Below are 21140 nucleotides of genomic sequence, written 5' to 3'. Positions count from 1 at the left end.
TGGATAAGGCTGGACACCCCCCCTCAGCACTCCAGACTGCAGTTCCTGTGTTTAGACTTCTGCCAGGCCAGCAGTAGTCCAAAGTCTGTGCAAAAGATGGGGGGAAATGTGCTCTGGACAAGTAGGAAGACACCTAGTGGCAGCTTTTTTAAACACAAATAAAACATAGAAAACGTAATTTTTTTAAACAAAGTATATTAGAAAGATTTTTTTTATTTACCATGAGGAGTGCAAAAATTAGTTATAATGTGAGTGCCCATTTAAGGAGTTTTAGTTACTTTCCTCTCAAGCATAACCTGCTTAGCGTACCTGTCGTATCCCATAAATAGTTATATGTTACTCAGTACCTAATCCTGATCATGTACTGTCATGTCCGTTAATCAGCATTTTGCCTTTTTCTGCTTTGGGTCCTGTTCAGAGAGTTTTTTTGTATATTCTCCCTGATTTGGGAAGAGTTAATGCTTCCAGCCCTTCAGCGCTGGGGGGATATATAAGGCTTCTTCAGGTGCTGCTCTGTCCTGGTAATTACACCTGTTTCTCTGACAATGTTTGCATTATGTTCCCTATGTCTGTCTGAGCACATGTCCTGAGTTTTAACCATGGTTATCTGTCCTGTCTGATATATAAATTTTTAGCCTGCTTTGTTTTTAGTACCTTTTTCGGGTTTTAGTATTCTTGTATTGTTCGTTCTGCATATGCTTTGTGTTTCCTTAGTCCGTATTCACACTGAGCGTTTTGTCAGTCTTGTTTTGACCTTGTTTTATACTTGATCTCCTTTTCTGAGCCTTGTGCTAATCCATCTATCTGGGAATGAGTTAGCCTTGTGTCTGTTCCCGTATTTAGGATTTTTAGGATTTTTGTATTTAGGATTTAGGATTGTATTTAGGATTTTTGCTGCCTCCTAGACTAGTATCCTGTTCACACACTGTGGAGTGTGCCTGCTAGCTATGAGCTTATTTGGCTTTAGTATTGATGTCCCTCCATGAATTGGAGTGGGGTGTCCAGTGTGTTCCTTGTTCTTAGTCCAGTGTGAACAGTGCTCTTGATTTCCTGACCCGTTTAGTGTTCTGACATTCAGTTAACCTGCTCATCCCCTGCATCTCCTGGTTTTTAGTGTTGCTCGCGAATATTCGTAATGTGAATTTTATTCGCGAATATTGCATATTCGCGAATTCATGAATATTCACGAATATAGCACTATATATTCGTAATTACGAACATTCCTTTTTTTTTATTTCACAGTACACATCACAGTGATCATCCCTCTCTGCTTGTGTGGTGTAAAGAAGGCTCTAATACTATGTGAGACTGGCGTGCGAATTTTCACATATGCAAAAATTTGCATATGCTAATTTGTGCATATGTTAATTTTTGCTTATGCTAATGTTGTATATGCTAATTTTTGCATATGCTAATTTTCACATATGCGAATGCCGCTCAACACTACTGGTTTTGTCTGCTGTATACTTATCCTTATATCTAGTCTTGTTCATATTATCATATTTGCTGTTTATCTTGTCCCTGGTTCTTGAGCTGTTTGTTAGTATGCTATATCCTGCCTGGTATCTCTGTTTGTAGCTTTGTAGTATTCCAGTTATGTTTCTGACTTGTTTCCCGACATGTAGAGTTTAGTCTGTTTTGTTTTTATTGACGCCCATGCACTTTAGCGCAGTATAGGGACAGTCCTCGTGGTTGTCGATTGGTCACTTAGAGTGGATAGGCAATAGGAAGGGACAGTGGTTGTAGGGACAGTTAGGGCTCACTAACTCCCTGCTCTCTGCCCACCTTTCATGACATGTAAATATAATTTTTAAGTGTCTAGCACCTATATTTCTCTCAATAATATCAATAATCTGTTGTTCACTCACTCTGTCATCCTGTGCTTTGGAGGGGGTGTGTCCTCTCTCTACATGACTCATTTTCCACTCTGATTCCTGGGTATTTGCATCCAATCACTGCAGGCTGCATTGTAACCCCCTCCTCCTTGCTGCAGTCTGATAGGAGAGAAGTAAGCACAGAGGAGTGCTAGTACCTCCCTCAATTACTGGACTTTGTGAAGAGAGTGATACTTACCATCTCGTTGCTGGTCCAAATGGCTGTATAATGTATACACCGCCAAAATGAATTAACTAGCGCTGCTTAGTGCTTATTAACTCCCTACTTGCTGGGCTGAGATGTAATTGCAGCTGTCAGCAATGAGCACAACTCAGCCCCAACATTTTCAGGTTTGTGCGAGCCGAACCTGGCAATGTTCGAAAGTTCGGCGAGCTGCAAACCCCTTGAAGTTTGATCCATACTGGGTTATGGGGACCCGGTTCACTCAATTCTTATACTTACTTTGTCCGGATCTGACAAGTGTGCACATTGTTTATATGAATCACAGGCCAGACACATAAAGTAATATGTTGATTCAGTCTAGTTATACCATAGATTAACCATTGCTGTTTGGAATAAAACACAATAGGCTTGTGAAGAAACTTATGCAGACTGAGTTTTCCCACAAAGAATACTAATATATATATATAGATATATACTGTGTATGTATATATATATATATATATATATATATATATATATAAAGGGGTACTCTGCCCCTAGACATCTCATGGGATAAGATGTCTGATTGCGGGGTTCACTATGAACACCAGCTGTTCTTGGCTGCGGACGGCTGTGTTTGTCATGCCATCCTCCATAAATGTCTATGGGAGGGGGCATAACGGCTGTGGTCGCTCGTAATCCGGAATGGAGCCGAGTTTGCTCTGTGCAGTGGATTACTTGGGTGCCGGGCTGGAGATTGTGGGGGTCTGGCCGCTGGGACCTTTGGATAGGGGGTAAGATGTCTAGGGGCAAAGTACCCCTTTAATGTATAGAATGGTACCAACTCAAATAGATACTGTTATTATTAAAAAACTTCATATGTTGTAGAGACATATCAAATGTTTTTATTGGCCGGGGTTGGAGCGTTCACTGGTGCATGACTGTTTAGTAATGTAATTGATCTTGATAAGTTGGAGTGTTTTAAAGAGCCACAATTATTATATACTTAGTATTTTAACCTGATCTATATTTTGTGAGTTTCTGTTCCTGCATCCAATTATTTTTAACTTCAAAGTCTCTGAGAAAGAAAGGAGTATCATGGCAAATCGCTCCCTCGCCCACAAATATATGAATAGATTTCTATAGATTCACAGTGCAAGTGCACAGCAAATAACACAATAATGTCCTCAGGTATGGCGTGCTATACAGTGCCCAGGGTACATCCATTTCCCCAAATCATACTGCATTACGAGATTTAATGCATACAATCCCAGGAGAGGTCCTCAATAGCCAGCAGTGGATCTGATAGTGAGGAAGCTTCTGCTGGTTGGTGACAGTAGTAAGGCAGAATATGAAAATCTGTAATGTCTTCTTAAGAACTTAGCAGGTTTTATTGATAAACAAAATTGTATAAAGTATTTTGCTCCCATAGTGGGATCTTTTACAGCAGTGTTTCCCAACCATGGTGCCTCCAGCTGTTGCAAATCTACAACTCCCAGTGCATTGGAATAATATAGTATTCTTTCATAAGCTGTCATTGTATTAATTTAATTTAGCCACTCTCTTACAGACTGCAATTTTGAAAACAGCTGTATTCTTAATACAGTGAAAGGGGTACTCCAGCCTTTAAAAACTTTTTTCCTATCCCCCAAGATCTCCAAAATAGGGCCAAATATGTCCTTGTTGCATAGAACATGTGGTGGTTTGCACTCTATGCATTCTCTATGGGAGGGCTGGAGAAACCCGAGTATATTGCTTGTGTATCACCGCCACTCCCATACAAAATGCATAGAGCGGCTGCTGACTCTGGAGAAACAGAGGTTGGACCCCTTTGATCAGACACTTATCCCCCTATCAGAGCCCGCCCTACCATGGGTCCCGGTGGGGCCATGGTCCCAGGCGGCACTTTTTAGGGGAGGCACTCTCGTGCCGCTGCACTGCCACCAGCCCCCCATCCCACGGCCACCTTCAGGTGGGTACCCCCCTGCTGCAGCCAGAGCACAGAAGCAGAAGATCGCTGTGTAAACAGCGGTTTCCTGCTGCTACATACCTCCTAAATGTAATCCAGCATAAAAATCTCCTCAGAAATTTTGGTGCGGCAGCCTTTCATTGTTTTTAAAAATTCAAATTCCGGACTCAACTGAAAGAATGAACATGTTCATTATTTCAGCCAAATCGACTTGGACATGGATTTCCGTCAATGGAGATGGCGCTTAGTCGAGCCGTCCTAGCACCCACTGAATCAGCCCGTCAGATATTCTGCTGTCTGAATTATATTTTGGAGTCTTTACTCCTTACCTAAATTTATAATGAAACACAGGAAAGCATTAGAACCTATGCATGATATTAAAAAGTATAAATTTATGTATGTTAATGCAGTAAAAATTATTTTAATTATCATATATATTCCTGTTGTGTGTTAATTAGTAAGCTAATTTTTTCCCTTTTTTCTTACTATAAAAAGATATATCACCAGGAAAGCTTATTTGTGTATTTATAAAGCTTTTAATAACTTTTTTATTAAATATTTCCCAATATTCAAACTTATTATTTTACATGTTTTTATATCAATAATCAACTTATGATAGTTGATTATTGATATAAAAATGTTTTAAATCATAATCAACTATATGAAATATATATATAAAATAATCCTCTTGTAACTCTTCAAATGATTTTAATTTTTCATTCTGACAAATATAACAAAAATTATGTATTTCTTAGAGTTTATTACACCTCTTTTGTCAACCTTATTTAGATTTCAAATATTTCAGATCAAAGAAAATCTTTCACCATAATACGATTCTTCACTCATTTTCAGCTTTTGTTTTAATTAATTTAAATGTTGGGAAGTTCTTAAATTATTCCATTACCCAAATTTGTAAACAAAGTAATAATCATCATTTAAAGTCTGTAAGGTAGTTCAAGAATAGACAGATCATTAAACTAAAGCTTTCTGCATCTGCCTGATACTGTAAGTGGGAAGACAAAAATACAGTTTTGTTAGGAAGCTCTAAGCTTCATTATTTGGAATTGTAGAATATTTTAGGTAAATTAGCAATCCAAACTATGAGTATCTAAATTAAAGATAATTAAGCCTGAATGATCATTCTTTTAAGAATAAAATTACTAAAATTTGAATTTTTAGATTAAATGGGCCCTGTCAGATCCAAAAATGTATATGTTGTTACTGAAAATTAATGACATTTTGTAATATGGTTGATAAAATTTTTTTTGGAATATTTAGTAAAGAAAACAGCTCCTGAAAATTTGGACACTAACCAGTCCTGCAATAGTATCAGGCTTGTCCATGAGTCATGGACAATAGATAACTCATGGACAAGGCTGCATGAGCAAACACACCAATCACCTCCCACCACCACAAGGGGGGGACACCCCCCCCCCTTCCCCTGAGAGGATTTCTAACAATGTGAACTAATGAAATGAGGGATTTTTATAATAAATATAGGTGATAAAGGCAAAAAAATTTGATGTACGTGATCAGGGTTGGGTACCGAGTTACATATTATTATTTATTTTATTTTTTAAGTTGATAGTACATTATACCCCTGTTACGTTATGCGCTCTAGCCGCACACACGCGCATGGTCCCATTACCTGCTGCTGCTGGCGGGGCTGAGACTCAGATTGCGGGACGCGCCCACATATGAGCTCCAGTCCGTCATTCACCTGGTGCTTCTCCTGCCCCAGCCTTTGCTGCACTGCTCCAGTGTGCCTGTCCCCGTCTCCTAGGGTGCGCTTGCACCGGAGCTATAAGATTTAAAGGGCCGGTGCGCTCATTAGTGTGATTCACCTGTGGCTCATTTACATATTCCTCCACCCTCCTCACTCCCCTTCCGGATCTTTGTTGCCTTGAGCCTGAGAGAAAGCATTCTTGTTTCTGCCTTGCAGTGTATCTGATCCTTCGCTTTGTGACCCGACCTTGCTTCTCTGCCGCCTGCCTATTGACCTCCTGCTACGTCCTGACTATGCAACTGTGCCGCCTGACCTGACCTTCTGCTATCCAGACTACGAGCTGCCTTATCCCTCCTGTGCCTCGCATCTCCTCAGCCGCCTGTGTGGTCGAGCCGTGCCTGGGGTAGCGACCTGGGTGCCACCTGCCGCAGCAAGTCCATCCCACTTTGAGCCTGGCTTTGATGAAAACCAGCGGCACCTTAGACGCTGCTCCCTGGTAAGGTCCGAGTCATCTGCCACGCAGGTCCAGCGAATCCACATCCACCAGGGTTGCTTTCTTCTGAAACGTGAGTGTTACAACCCCATCCTTGAAATTATAAACTAGCATCAAAATGAATTTGGCACATAATAGTACACTGTTTTATGTCCCCTGGGCAAATGTCATATTTATAGGGGATCTCATACCATTTGTATGATTTGTAGTATTTTTCACCTTTTCCCATCCAGAAAAGAAAACTGAGCTTTAAGTATAATAGTTTGATACGTACCTGTCCAGGCTCCATCGGCATCTTCCTTGACGTGGCTGGGGCATCTTCAGTCCTAACAACAGCCCTGTACGTCACATGGTCGTTTCAGCCCAGCCAATGAGGAGGTGTGAGTGCTAGGCCAATCAGCCTCAGCATCGACACTCACATTCCCAGTGAAGGGATATTTAAACAGCTCAGTGTCATTTTGTGCCCATGATTGTGGTTTGTCCTATCACCAGCATTGCTATTTCCTGTGTTTTCTGCATTTCTATACTGTTCTCATCTGATCTTTTGTCTTTTCCCTGACTTTGCTCATGTCTGCTGATTTTGTACTTTTCTACTCTCTACATTTTACCCATGCCTGTTTGGACTCTGTATTGACTCTGATTTTGTACTATGCTGCCCTCTAGGTTCTGACTTTCTGGCTTGTCCCTGTTTACCCTTTGTCTTATGATTGGGTACCATATTTTTCTGTGTGTTGCTGAACTGGACTGTCTGATACTTCCTGATGCCCTGCACTCAGTCCAGCCTAGGAACTGTCACCTAGCACCCATTTAGGGTGGATCGTCCAAGTAGGTAGGGACAGTGGTTGGGATGAGATTCAGGTCTGCACTGATCCCTACCCCGGCGTGACAATAAGAATATTTTTATACACATTCTAGGCTTTTTCTTATTTTTTTCTTCTCTCCTCTCTTATAGGAAAGACTGAAATTTAGTTAATTGTAGATAACTTCTAGTTTTCTTTCTTGTGTAGCTTACACTTAAATACATATATATTATTTAGTAATCTCCTCGAACAGTGTACCTTGCAGAAGATCCTCAGAGGTGCCCTACACTATTAGCGGGAAAGATTAATCCATATTACTATTAAAAAAATAATAATTTCCTTAAATGTTGTTGGAGAAGAGAGAACTAATGTGCATATATTTTATACCTAGGCTTTATAGGCTTCTCCTCCATGAACAAGGTAATCAGTATCACCAAAGGGAAGTGATATCACACTTCTTTCATATGATTTTACCAATGTGACATCTACATACTTATTACACAAAGGCATATTATTCATGAAAGATGTTTGATATGATTTATGCTCTAAATATCTATTAACCCCAGATTTATACATTTTAGGAACATTTTAGAGTTTCTCTGCATTATACTATTGTCGTATTCCTCCATGATCTTTTTAAAAACTCGCCAATAATATGGCAATTTGGTCTCAATCCCATAGAAACAAACTTATCTTCACGTCTATCTTCAGTATGGACTAACACTAGTTGTGACTAGTACTTTATGAATGTGGAGTAGAAAATGACTATTAGGATGTCTTCCTTAACAACCAATGTTTGTGTCTCCAAAGTAACAGACCACAAAGATACCGTATTTATCGGGGTATACCACGCACCAGCCTATAACACGCACCCTCATTTTACCAAGGATATTTGGGTAAAAAAGTTTTTAACCCAAATATCCTTGGTAAAATGAGGGTGCGTGTGTGAGGGTGCGTGAGGGTGCAGTGTACCCCGATACACTGTTTCTGACCCCGCAGAAGCCCCCAGGAAAGGCAGAGGGAGGGAGGCCATCGCTGCCCGCTTCTCTCCCCCTGCCTTTCCTGGGGTCTAGAGCCCTGTTGCCACCACTTCTCTCCCCCTGGCTATCGGCACTGCTGCCCCATTGCCTCCCCCATCCCCGGTTTTATAATTACCTGTTGCCGGAGTTGGGTCCGCGCTGCTTCTGGCTCTGGTGGGTCGTCTCCTGTGTCGTTGCTATGCGCTGCGAGGCGCAATGACGAGTGACGTCTTCAACGTGACGTCACTCGTCATTGCGTAGCGCAGCGCATAGCAACAACGCAGGAGACGCCACACCGGAGCCAGAAGCAGCACGGACCCGACCCGGCAACAGGTAATTATAAAACCGGGGATGGGGGAGGCAATGGGGCAGTGGCACCGATAGCCAGGGGGAGAGAAGCGGCGGCGGCAGCAGGGCTCTAGACCCCAGGAAAGGCAGGGGGAGAGAAGCGGGTAGTGATGGCCTCTCTCCCCTGCCTTTCCTGGGGGCTTCTGCGGGGTCAGAAAAACCGGGGATTGGGGAGGCAATGGGGCAGCGGCGCCGGCAGTCTCTCGACCCCAGAATAGGCAGGGGCATAGAATCGGGCAGCGACGGCAGGTCTCTGGACCTGCAAAAGCCGCTGCAGTTCATTGATTTAAAGCGCCCGCTTTAAATCATTGAACTGCAGCGGCTTATCAGCGTATAACACGCAGATAGACTTTAGGCTAAAAATTTTAGCTTAAAAAATGCGTGTTATACGCTGATAAATACGGTATATGCTCTCATATGTAAGGGGACTGATGAAAGATTATGGATGTAGGATAAGACTATGCAGTGTTTGTAGTCTGTTACCATGGAGACACATAGTCTGCAAAGATGCTGTGGACAATGATTTGGACAGAAAATGGTTTGGAGGTTTTGCACCTTTAAAGGGTACCTCTCATTTTATAAAGGTGAATGGCTCCAAGGGCAGGCTATGGAATATATTGCAATTTAGTATAAAGCTCACTTTAGCTGAGCGGAGCAGAAACGAAAGGAGATTGCCATTGGAACTGTGTCCTGTTATAAAATGAGAGGTTCCCTTTAACGAGGATTTTAGCTGCATTTAAATAAATATTTGGGATTCATCTGTCACTTGGAAGGTTGTACTACAAAAAGTCTTAATGCAGCCTGAGCCAAAAACATGCCAATACAGAAGAACAATCATACCTCTGAAAAAAATAAGATAAAATTATAACTGCCCACATTTTTGTTGGTACGGCTAGTTCATCAGTATCTGTATTGTTCACTTTGAAACTGTGACATTTATTGGGCTCCTAACTTAAAGGGCTTTGTCACCCACATAGGAAATGCAATGCCAAAATTTATTACGTACTGATTCTCAGTCAGGTAAATAATTGCTGCTAAATACAAATGGCCAAATCTTGCTGCCAGGTTAAATCTCCAGAAAGTGATAATTAAAAGGCAGATCGTAAAATAGTAAATATTCCAGTTCTGAGCTATGTTTTTGTGGATACTACAGCAGGGTATACATAGTGTTGATATTCAAAAAATGTTTTTAAATATATATATATATATATATATATATATATATATATATATATGCACAATTTGGGGGAAATGTGTGATTGTGAAGGTACATATTGCGATTTCGATATGTGATTGTGATTTAATGAACAAATGGTGAAAGTCCCCAATTTTATGTCCAATCCCCCCATTTCATTTCTATCCCCCAATATCAAATTCTCCCCATTGTATTTCTATACCCCCATTTGACATCTATCCCCCCCCATTTCCCAACTATCCCCCTATTTCATGTCCACACCCCTATTTTACATCTATCCCCCTATTTTATGTCAATCCCCACCTTGTCGCGTCTCCCCACCTTTTCATATCTTCCCCCCTAGTCACATCTCCCTCCTTGTCGCATCTCCCCTATTTCATGCCAACACCCCCATATCACATCTTCCCCCAATGTCACATCGCTCCCATTTTATCGTCAACACCCCCATTTCATGTCAACACCCCCATGTCACATCTTCCCCCAATGTCCCATCGCTCCCATTTATTGTCAACACACCCATTTCATGTCAACACCCCCATGTCACATCTCTCCCATTAATGTTGTGGCAGTGCATGGGGAAACATAAAAAAACCTGATGCTTACCTAACCCCAGCCCCCCTTAGATCTGCTGCAGATCCTGTTATTCTCCATTATGGGTGTCTTATGGGACTTACAGGATCCTACTGCTCAGCCAGTCACTGGTCTGACACATGACACCACTGTGGCTACTGATTGGCTGAGAGGGAAAGGTCCTGGAACCAGCTGCTTGTTGGGAGCACAGAAAAGATACTAGGACCGCACAGAAGAACAGGATCTCCGGCAGACCTACGGGTACCGGGCTAGGTGAGCATCAGGCTTTTTAGGTTTCCCAGTGTTTCCCAACCAGGGTGCCTCAAGCTGTTGCAAAACTAAAACTCCCAGCATGCCAGACAGCCTTTGGTTGTCTGGGCATGCTGTGAGTTTTAGTTTTGCAACAGTTGAAGGTACCCTGGTTGGGAAACACTGACTTAGCATTTGAATTTCAAAGGCCCCAGACCCTGCATGCGTGCGTGATATTGTGCTGGGCGCCGCCGCAGGTATTCACAAATTACATGCGGGACATATTGACATATCGCAATTTGCAAAAATATTGCAATATATTGTGCAGCTCTACTATATAGTCGGTGCTGTGCCTAATTCTCACATATTCAGCAACATTTCAGCCCCACATTGAAAAATTCTCTAATGTGCGGTTGAAATATGGAAAAACAAACACTGGAGCTTCTCACCAAAATTTCTCGGAGCACTGATATCTATGGATGATGTAAAGATTTATTTAGTGTAAAGATTTTAGTGTAGACACTTTGTTACTAAAGGGGTTATCCACCATAAGGTGATTTTAGTACATACCTACTAGACAGTAATGGACATGCTTAGGAAGGAGCCGTGCTTGTCTTTGAACTGTGTTCTGAGTCAACCATTACGAGGAGTATGATTTATGGAAGTACGATTTGATAGATGTGTGAGGAAACAAAAGCAGAGAGCCACAAGGGCCAGCATATCCTCATATACTGTATATACATGGTAGACATGGCCATTGGGTCGCTCTGAGAAGCACGTGTTCAAGTAATAGGGGGTGGAAATTTTTAAATATGCTCCTCAACATTATAATTGCAAGACCAAAAAGGAAAAGTGGTGGAATTATGGAAATCACAGGATTGATAAACATGTTAATCATATGCAAATTAAGAAAAAATGGAAACAAAATATTCAATATTCAGTATCAAGTATGAGCACCACACGTAGGAAAACACACACTTTTATGCCTTAACATGATATCACTGAGGGTATTCATGGTGGTCTGAGAAATGTTCTGCCACTCTGAATGCACTTGGACATCAATATTATCAAGATCCGTTACTGGTAGTTTCTTTTGTGATTGCCAACCAATGATGTCCCAGATGGGCCTGATGGAAGACAAGTGCAAAGACACTGCAGGCTATGGTGACGCGTTTAGATTACGCAGGGTTCCCACAATAGCACAACCAACATGCAGCCTGGTGTGGTAGTGTTGAAAAATGGCTCCTGGGACACTTTGAAGAAATGGCGGTACCAGTGGTTCCATGACCAAAATAATGTATTGCCGACCTGATAGTGTATGTGAAATGAAGATTTGTCTCATTTGACTATAACCATATTTGACTGGTTATAATACATTATTCAACCCCATACCATAATCCCCAGAGTTGGACCACTGTGACATTTAAATTGCTACACCAATAGGGACAAATCATAAGGTACAGAGAAATACAGCAATAGAAGATGTAATGGAGGTCTATCCTCTTCATTGATGAGTCCTCCTTTCGTCTCAGATGCAATGATATGGGGAGATTGGTCTGGAGACCAAGTTGGCCAATGCCAGTAAGAGACCTTCTCAAGGGAACATCACACCGTTCCTTGTGACAATTCCTCTAAGAATTTGTGACAACCCCACTCACAGCATTTTTTTTTAATACCTTCCTTTCAGTCTCTCTAATGATCTATCCTATGGTGACGTTTATCCTGTTAGTATTCTAACCCTTTAAATAATTTCTATATCTCACTTATTTTTCTTGCACCCATCTTGCCATGAGATAACTTACACAGGAAATGTGTACAGTATGTTCAGCAGTGAATGGTTGCTATGAGAAAGAAAGAGCAGTCATTTGCTTCAAAGTGCTAGATATATATATATATATACCTGTTCTCTGATGGATGTTTTAATATAGAAAATTCATAGCATACTAATAGTTACCGTATAGTTTTAATTAAACAAAATGTTTTAAGGATTTAATCAAATATAATTTATACAGTGATAGAGCTTGGTTAAAGGTGTATTCCGGCTTTATACATCTTATCCCCTGTCTAAAGACCGTGATCTCGGTGCAGCCCCCTCCCATAGACATGAATGGAGGGGCATGGCGTGACATCACTAGGAGGCGTGCCGTGATGTCACGTCTTCGTCTCGGAGGCAGTGCCCTGCACAGAATGCTGGGGGCTGCAACGAGATCGCGGGGGTCACCAGTGGCTGGACCCCTGCGATCATCCTTTGGATATGGGATAAGATGTATAAAACCGGAATAGCCCTTTAAAAGGGGAAGTCCGGTGGATTTGTAAATCACTTCTATTTAAAAATCTTAACCGTTCTAGTACTACCCTTCTAGCTACTGTATACTACAGATATACTAAAGAGACATTTGTGAAGTTCTTTCCAGCATGACCACAGTGCTCTCTGCTGACACCTCTGTCTGTGTCAGGAACTGTCCAGAGCAAGAAAGGTTTTCTATGGGGATATGATTCTAATTTGGACAGTTCCTGACATGGACAGAGGTGTCAGCAGAGAGCACTGTTGTAAGACAGAAAATAAATTCACACATTTCTCTGTTTCATACAGCAGCTAATAAGTACTGGAAGGATTAAGATTTTGTCATAGAATTAGTTTACAAAACTGTTTAACTTTCAGGCCCCAGTTGATTTGAAAACAAATACTTTCTACTTATTTTCACCAGAGTTCCCCTTTAAAGTTAGTCAGGCTTCTATGCTGAGAGGCATCAATGTTGGACTGCCCATAAGTTCGGCTCCATGCTAGCATATAGTGTGATTGTTACATCTGTCGTTCCTATCCAGGGTTGCTCCAGATTGCCAGACACGTATGTGAATAAAGACTAGAGTCTACCCTAGAATTGTAATACAGCATCTGATGTCAATACGAAAATTTCATTTTTTTTTATGTATCATTCAGAACATATGCTTCTATATGAAATTGGAGGTTGTACGGAGCCATAACACATTAATTGCATAGGTTTTTAGTCACATTAGTAAGGCAAGAATATTAATTTTTTTTTCTTTATGTTTGATTCTATAAAATGTTCCAGTTGCTATTATTATTCTTTTTTGTAAAATTTTTCTGACATCGGACGATTCTGAGTTAATACCATATTCTTTTTCACCTTAGGAGCATAAACCAATAATCGTACATTGAAGCCGTAACGTATGGTTTCTTTACGTTTTACTGAAAATCATTATTAAAAACAAGTCCCCTGATTCAGATCAGTGGAGATGGAATGGGTGAAAATAAAACACTCTCATGAAGAAGTAAAACCTCAAAAAAATTGTGGTGATTAAGTGTCAAAAACAGCTTACTGGAATTGAGTTTCTTTCGGCACAGAATTTCTTTGCTTTGATACAGAGAACATGGTTTTAGCCTTTGAAATGCTACATTCTTAGGGCCTGTTCACACTTGAAAATTCCGGGCAGAATCCAATTGGACGCAGTCTCCAGCTGCTGTCAAGGGGATTCCGCAAAAGAATTTCTACTGTAAAAATTGTGCTGATGAATTTCCGCTGTGAGATTTTTGTTGCAAAGCATGTTCATTCTTTTGTCAGAATTCTGTGCAGGCTGAATTGCCATCAATAGTAGTGATGAGCGGCAGGGGCCATATTCAAATACACTGAGGACAAGCAGGGTTCTGTGCACTGAGGACAAGCAGGGCTCTGTACACTGAGGACAAGCAGGGCTCTGTACACTGAGGACAAGCAGGGCTCTGTACACTGAGGACAAGCAGGGATCTGTACACTGAGGACAAGCATGGCTCTGTACACTGAGGACAAGCAGGGCTCTGTGCACTGAGGACAAGCAGGGCTCTGTGCACTGAGGACAAGCTGGGCTCTGTGCACTGTGGACAAGCAGGGTTCTGTACTCTGAGGACAAGCAGGTCTTACATCCTTGTGTGATAACCGGACAACATTTGCAACACTGTCTACCACACCGGAAACTCCTTATGGTGCTCAGGGTATTGGAAGGGTTGGTCAGTTTCGGGTTTGACCTGAGCTTGCTGGGAGCTACCAGATTGCGAAGGGTAAAGGCCCTTTGAAAAGTTAGGGAGGGTTTGGGTGGGAGGATACTACAGAGATGTGGGTCTTTCAGTAGGATGGACCAATGTTTGATGAGAATATTTCTGATGTCTTTATGTTCCCTGCTGAAAGAGGTGATGAAGATAGCTGATCGATCAGTGGTACTTGAGGTAGGTGGATCTGTTCTGGGAAGTAAACATGCATCCTGATCAAGGGAGAGGGCTCGATTAAAGGAGGACTGCACCAGAGAGTGGGGATAGCCCTTAGCTTTAAAACGGGCCTTCAGTGTGTTGCTCTGCAAGATGAAATCTCTCTCTTTGGTGCAGTTCCTCCTGATCCTCTTAAATTGGCCGTAAGGCACATTGCATAACAATTTTTTTTAAATGACGGCTGTTAAAGTTTAAATAGCTATTGCTATCCACGGGTTTGAAATATGTTTTGGTGCAGATAGAAACATTATCATGGGATACCATTACGTCCAAGAATTCTGCATGGTTGGGGTAAATTGTCTGTGTAAACTGTAGGGACCAATTGTTGGAGTTAAGATGTGTAAGGAATTCATCCAAACTGGGCCTGTCACCTTTCCAGATAATTGACGACAAATAATGTCGTCAATATAACGTCAGTAGTAAATGCAATTGGAGAACAGACGGTTAGTGTATACAAATATCTCTTCAAAAAGCCCCACAAAGAGATTTGCGAAACTTGGGGCCACTTTGAACCCCATTGCAGTCCTGGTATGCTGCATGTACAGTTGGCCCAAGAACTCAAAATAATTGTGCATCAGTATGAACCTGAGGCCCTGCAGTATAAAGTCCACTTGGGCAGGTGGCATGTCAGGATCATTCGATATAAAATGTGAGACAGCATTAATACCTGATTCGTGTTTGATTACTGTATAAAGCGATGTTAAGTCCATTATAACAAACAGGTAATCGGGGGGCCCACTTTACCTCCAGAATAGATTTGATGAGATCTGTTGTGTCTTTTAAATATGATTTCAGGTTTGTGAAATGATTCTGTAATAACAAATCAATGTAGTTGGAGAGGTTAGAAGAGACATAATTAATGCCAGATATGATGGGGTGACCAGGCGGGTTAGTAATGTTCTTGTGGACCTTAGGGAGGTAATAAAATAGGGGTAAGGCAGGTTCTTTGATGATCATAAAATCCTTCTCAGGTTTCGAGAGAATGCCATGGGAGACTCCGGAGTCCACTAAGTGGAATTGTTTAGTAGGGTTCAATCCAAGTAAGGAAGAAACAAAGGAGGCACAGTTCACTAATATATTGTAAAAGGAGAACTTACATGGATGTAACTAAAACAAAAAATATAGGATGGTATAAGCGGTGCATGGATAAGAAGGTAAGATGCAATCAATGACAGCAAATAAGTATTTGAAAATCCCGCACTCACCGTGTCCATCGCAAACTCAATGAAGGCACATGGAAAGGAAGGAGATAGAGGAGGTAGACGGGGGATCAGAGGCAATGACCGGTGGTTTCATGCTAATTAGCACTTCTTAGAACGGTAAGTAGTCTGTGGGCCTCAGTGATGTAGTCGTCCCTATTGAGTATAACAATACCACCGCCCTTGTCTGCCAGGTGGATGGTAATTGCCTGATTGTCAGCGAGTGACTTGATGGCTAATCTCTCAGTAAATGTGACATTGCAGGGATATTTTTTTCCATGTGGTATCTTTGGTGAGAATATCGAAATCTGTTTGCACTAATGCGGAGAAAGTATCAATGAAGCTCCCTTTTGCATGAAGGGGATGGAATGTAGACTTAGGGCGTAGCCTAGTCTGAACCGAGGGAGGCACTAAGATTGAGGACTCAATATACGTAGTTGTGTAACCATTGGCTTCCTTTGGAGAAAGGAACCTTAATTGTGAGCTTACGTATGAAATTATTTAAATCAATAAAAAGATCGAAGTTAGTGGACTTCAAGGTCGGGCAGAAAGAGAGCCCTTTTCAAGGACTTTCTGTTCAACCTCCTCCAAAACATATTCAGAGAGGTTGAAGATTTTCACCATATTTAATTATTTGGTTTTATCTTGAAGTACTTTCTTAGTTTATTTTCTTTCCTTGGCAGCACCTCCTCCCCTGCATCCCCTCTTTCTGGATTTTTTCTTTTTGTACCTAGGGGAGGTGGTAGGTGTATCGGTTCCAAGGAGGGAAGTTCCTTCCAGTTTACAAGTAGTGGGGGGATTATTCACTAAAGTGGGGAGTCCTAAAAAAAACATGATGTCTTTAGTGGGTGAAGAATCTGATTATGGAGAGATATGCGTCAGGCTATTATCAGTGCTGTGAGGCATACTGACAGGAGTGTAGAACTGATGAACGGATAGACGTCTGAGAGGGGTCTCCGTGATGGTGGTAGTAGTAAGAGAGTCATCAAAGATGGTGTCTGAATGAGTGCGGAACCTGCCTGAGGGTAGATTTGGTTGTTGGTCCTTCAGATGTCCCATTAGGTCAAGCAGGTCCTGAGTCAGAATGTCCTGGGCAGGTGGAATTGTACGTGAGATAGAAGGTGGGTTATCTGAAGTGGATTCCTGGTCGAGATGGATAGGGCTGGGGAGAACAGAGGAAGATGGAAGGAAAGAAACCATGTGTGGATGGAGAAGGGAGAAGGAAGGGTAGTGCTGTTAGAAGGTTTCTGTGTCTTGTTTGGTCGTGTGGCGGTGACAGAATGTAAGTTGGGAGTGTTGGAGACCCGTGGTTTATGGGTGTTTGGGCTAGTGAAAGAGGCAGTGAAAGTTCTGGGAGGTTGTCCTGATTAGTGGTCTGCCTTGGACCCCCATAAGGGGGTGCGTCTCTGCAGGGCACCCTTCTTGTGGTGTCTTGAGGTGTGTGAGTGACGGACATCACTATTGACATGGTTGTGGTTACTGGGATCCTGTGAGGGTTGATTCTGCTGTGTGGAAGTTTTAAGCCAATATTTGATGTGGCCAGTGCGGTAGTCAGTGCGGTCCCTAGATAGTTTGTAAAGTTTCTTGGAGATAACATCCCTCTCCAACTTGTATACCTTGTTAGTTAGGGAGGAATGTCAGTCCATATAGTCTGGCAGATGTTGATCTTCTGTCAGAGTGTTAATACAGGTGTCTATTTTCTCAGAAATATTGTTAACCAAAGAATTGCAATTACCCAACAACAGTTTCAACAGAGTATTAGAACAAATGTTAAGAGCTTTTTCCCATGCATTACAAAAGAGGGGGTCATTAGTAAATGAGGGTAGTGGGTGCAGTCTGAGGCCTCTGGGAATAATGTCCTCTGACATATAGATGTCAAGAAATGTACAGTCTAATTTGTGCTGTGTTTCATCAAAGGAAAGTCTTTCGAGTTAAAAAAATAGAGACTTCATTTTATCAAAGTCAACAGCAGTAGTAGTACCTTCCTCAGAGGGAGTGATATTGTCCTTGTTTGAGTCCAAACAGTCCGTAGCGATCAAATTCCTGAAGAGATGTGCTCTTTTGTGCAGTCTTGAGGTCTTAAAGGAAAACTCCGGAATAGGAAAATTGTCCGCCATACACTTGGCAGTAAAAAAAATAAACAGGTACATACCTTCCTTCGCTCCCCCGGTGCCTCCGGTAACCGGCTACAGCCTACACCGCCATTCTCTTCCTGGTTGCCGGTGGTCGGCGAGTCATACTGCACTCAGCCAATCGCTGGTCGCAGCGAAGTCCCGACTCGGCCGGCAATAGGCTGAGCGGCAGTGTGACGTTTTCGGCCTCGGCAACAGGTGCCTATTGCCGGCCGACTCAGGACTTCGCTGCGGCCGTTCATTGGATGAGTGCAGCATGACTCGCCTACCACCAGCAACCAGGATGAGGATCACAGCGGAGGCCAAAGCCGGTTACCGGAGCAGCGAAGGAAGGTATGTACCTATTTATTTTTTTTACTACCGGGTGTATGGCGGGCAATTTTTCTATTCTGGAGTTCTCCTTTAAAATCCATGGTAGATGAAGATCCGGTTGTAACACTGTCGCCTGGGTCTCGATTGGTACACCACAAGCGGATGACCAAATTGGAACAACCTGCTAGTATAAGAGAAAAAAGATACAAACCGGAGGGGGCGCCTCATGTGATACCGTTGGGTGATTAGAACAGATAAGGCATGGGGTTTATAACCCCTAGGTAGTGGCTGGTCACCTTAGAGCAAGTAAAAACGTGCGTATCAACCCACACTTGGGGTTACAATTGAAGCTGGAACCGCTGCTGAGCCTGAGGTCACAGGAGAGGGAAAACCGGTCCTGGATGAAGACATGCAATAGCGAGACAAAAAGATCTTGGAGAGGCGCTGCTGATTCCAAATTGGATTTAACAAACCAAAACCAGAGATGCAGAAGTACAAACACTGGAAGGTTTATTTTAAAGGGGTATTCTGGGCAAAAACATCTTATCCCCTATCCAAAGGATAGGGGATAAGATGTTTGATCGCGGGGGGCCCACCGCTGGGCCCCCCGCGATCACCCTGCAGCAGCCCGCATTCCATGGGTAGCTGCGTCTGCAGTTTTGGAAACCGCCAGGCTTCCGAGACGGGGACGTGACGTCACGCCCCCTCCATTCATTTCTATGGGAGGGGGCATAAAGCCGCAACGCCCCCTCCCATACACATGAATGGAGGGGGCGTGGCGTGACATCACGTCCCCATCTTGGAAGCCCGGCGTTTTCCAAAACTGCAGATGCAGCTACGCATAGAATGCGGGCTGCTGCAGGGTGATCGCGGGGGTCCCAGCGGCGGGCTCCCCGCGATCAGACATCTTATGCCCTATCCTTTCGATAGGAGATAAGATGTTTTTGCCCGGAAAACCCCTTTAAATACAGGAGCTAGACACATTTAAAAAACACAAAGCAACTGCAGTGAGTAACACATAGAAGCATTATTTTTTTTTCGTGGTATGCTTTCAGTGCTGAAATCTCAGCATTTCTTGCTATCTTTAGCTCTAAAGAGTTGCAATCTAGGAAGCAATGTCTATTAGAGACTCTATAGCAATCTGATATAGGAATAACATTCTCTCCTGCCTTGTAAGCCTACTTACACTCTTACTGCAAATTGTGTCACATTACTCTTTATTGTGTGCCCTGGGAAAGCTCACAGAGTATGCAGAAAAAAGTATCTCTTGATTCCCCTATAGGGGCCAAAACTTTAAGTTGGCCCCTCATTGGCATTTCCTGTACAGAATAATGACAACTGTGGTATTGCATACAGGCATAATATATATATATATATATATATATATATATATATATATGTGTGTGTGTATATATATATATATATATATATATATATATATATATACTTTTGATTTGCATGTGCATCATTGGACTAATATGGCTACTTAAATTTACTATATATATAAGGCATATGATGGAGGAATGCGTAACATACATCTCTAGTGCACACTATGAGATGATGTGTAAAAATTGTCACCAAGAAAGGAAGCAAAAAAGTACCAATAAATCCAATCTTTTACATGGAATGGTTTAAAACAGTGTTTCCCAACCAGTGTGCCTCCAGCTGTTGCAAAAATACAACTTGCCAAAGGCTGTCCAGGGCATGCAGAGAGTTGTAGTTTTGCCACAGTTGGAGGCGCGCTGGTTTGGAAAACACTGGTTTAAGGGATTATAACAAATGTTATTAATGGAAGAATTGGTAAAATAATAGTAAAAAAAATAACTATTTTCAGAGTAGTAAACAGCAAACCTAAAAAGTGCTACAAAACCTTAAAGGGGTACTCCACTTGAAAACTTTTTTTTTTTTTAAATTTATTTTAAATCAACTGGTGCCAGAAAGTTAAACAGATTTCTAAATTATTTCTATTTAAAAAAATGTAATCCTTCCAGGACATATCAGCTGCTGTCATGATCCACAGGAAGTTGTTTTCTTTTTGAATTTCCTTTCTGCCTGACCACAGTGCTCTCTGCTGATACCTCTGTCCATTTTATGCAAAGAAAATAGGAGAAAAGGTACCAACAGATTCCAGGCGCTGCTGATCTGATGAAGAGGGGTTACCCTCGAAACGCGTCATCTATAATTTTATTATTTTAATAATAAATATCATCCCTGCAAGGATCTTTTACTATTAACCTCTACCTATGGTGTTTGAGCAAGCAGCGCCTGGAATCCGTTGGTCCCTTTTCTCCTATTTTCCTCGCATGCTACTACAGGACAGGATCTCTTGACTCCTGAGGACCCTCCGGCTGAGCAGCCTGCTCCACCTTTATACCTCTATCAGAGGTGATATGCAATTTATCTTCCACTCCAAGGTGAGCAGCCACCTATAAGGTGCTACACTATTTTATATCTATCCTAAGGGTAATACACGAGGCGCCATTCGCGGTCTTCTTTTTTCTCTACATTACCATCTGCCCATTTTAGGAACTGTCCAGAGCAGGAGAGGTTTTCTATGGGGATTTGCTCCTACTCTGGACAGTTCCTAAAATGGACAGAGGTGTCAGCAGAGGGCACTGTGGTCAGGTAGAGGGGAGATTCAAAAAGAAAAGAACTTCCTGTGGATCATACAGCAGCTGATAAGTACTGGAAGGATTACGATTTTTTAATAGAAGTAATTTACAAATCTATTTAACTTTCTGGCACCACTTGATTTAAAAAAAATAAAAAGTTTTTCAGTGGAGTACCCCTTTAACCCCTTAAGAACCAGGCCCATTTTATTTTTGCATTT

General features: G+C 42.0%; 1 protein-coding gene across 6 annotated transcripts in view; it reads left to right on the top strand.

The window, feature by feature from the left end:
• GRAP2 (GRB2 related adaptor protein 2) overlaps nucleotides 1-21140 on the top strand; it is a 253216-nt gene that overhangs the window by 113929 nt on the left and 118147 nt on the right. The window contains exon 2 of one of the 6 annotated variants that reach the window (XM_056524023.1): nucleotides 5949-6298. The exons of 4 other annotated variants lie outside the window; for them this stretch is intronic. The gene's annotated coding sequence lies outside the window, so the exon portion shown is untranslated. Of the gene's footprint in view, nucleotides 1-5948; nucleotides 6299-21140 lie in introns of those variants that run through there. One more of the 6 variants, XM_056524020.1, reaches the window with a different exon arrangement.

This window comes from Hyla sarda, chromosome 6 (genome assembly GCF_029499605.1).
Source record: "Hyla sarda isolate aHylSar1 chromosome 6, aHylSar1.hap1, whole genome shotgun sequence".
In the NCBI taxonomy this organism is placed as follows: Eukaryota; Metazoa; Chordata; class Amphibia; order Anura; family Hylidae; genus Hyla; species Hyla sarda.
This window is presented reverse-complemented; position numbering and strand designations above follow the sequence as displayed.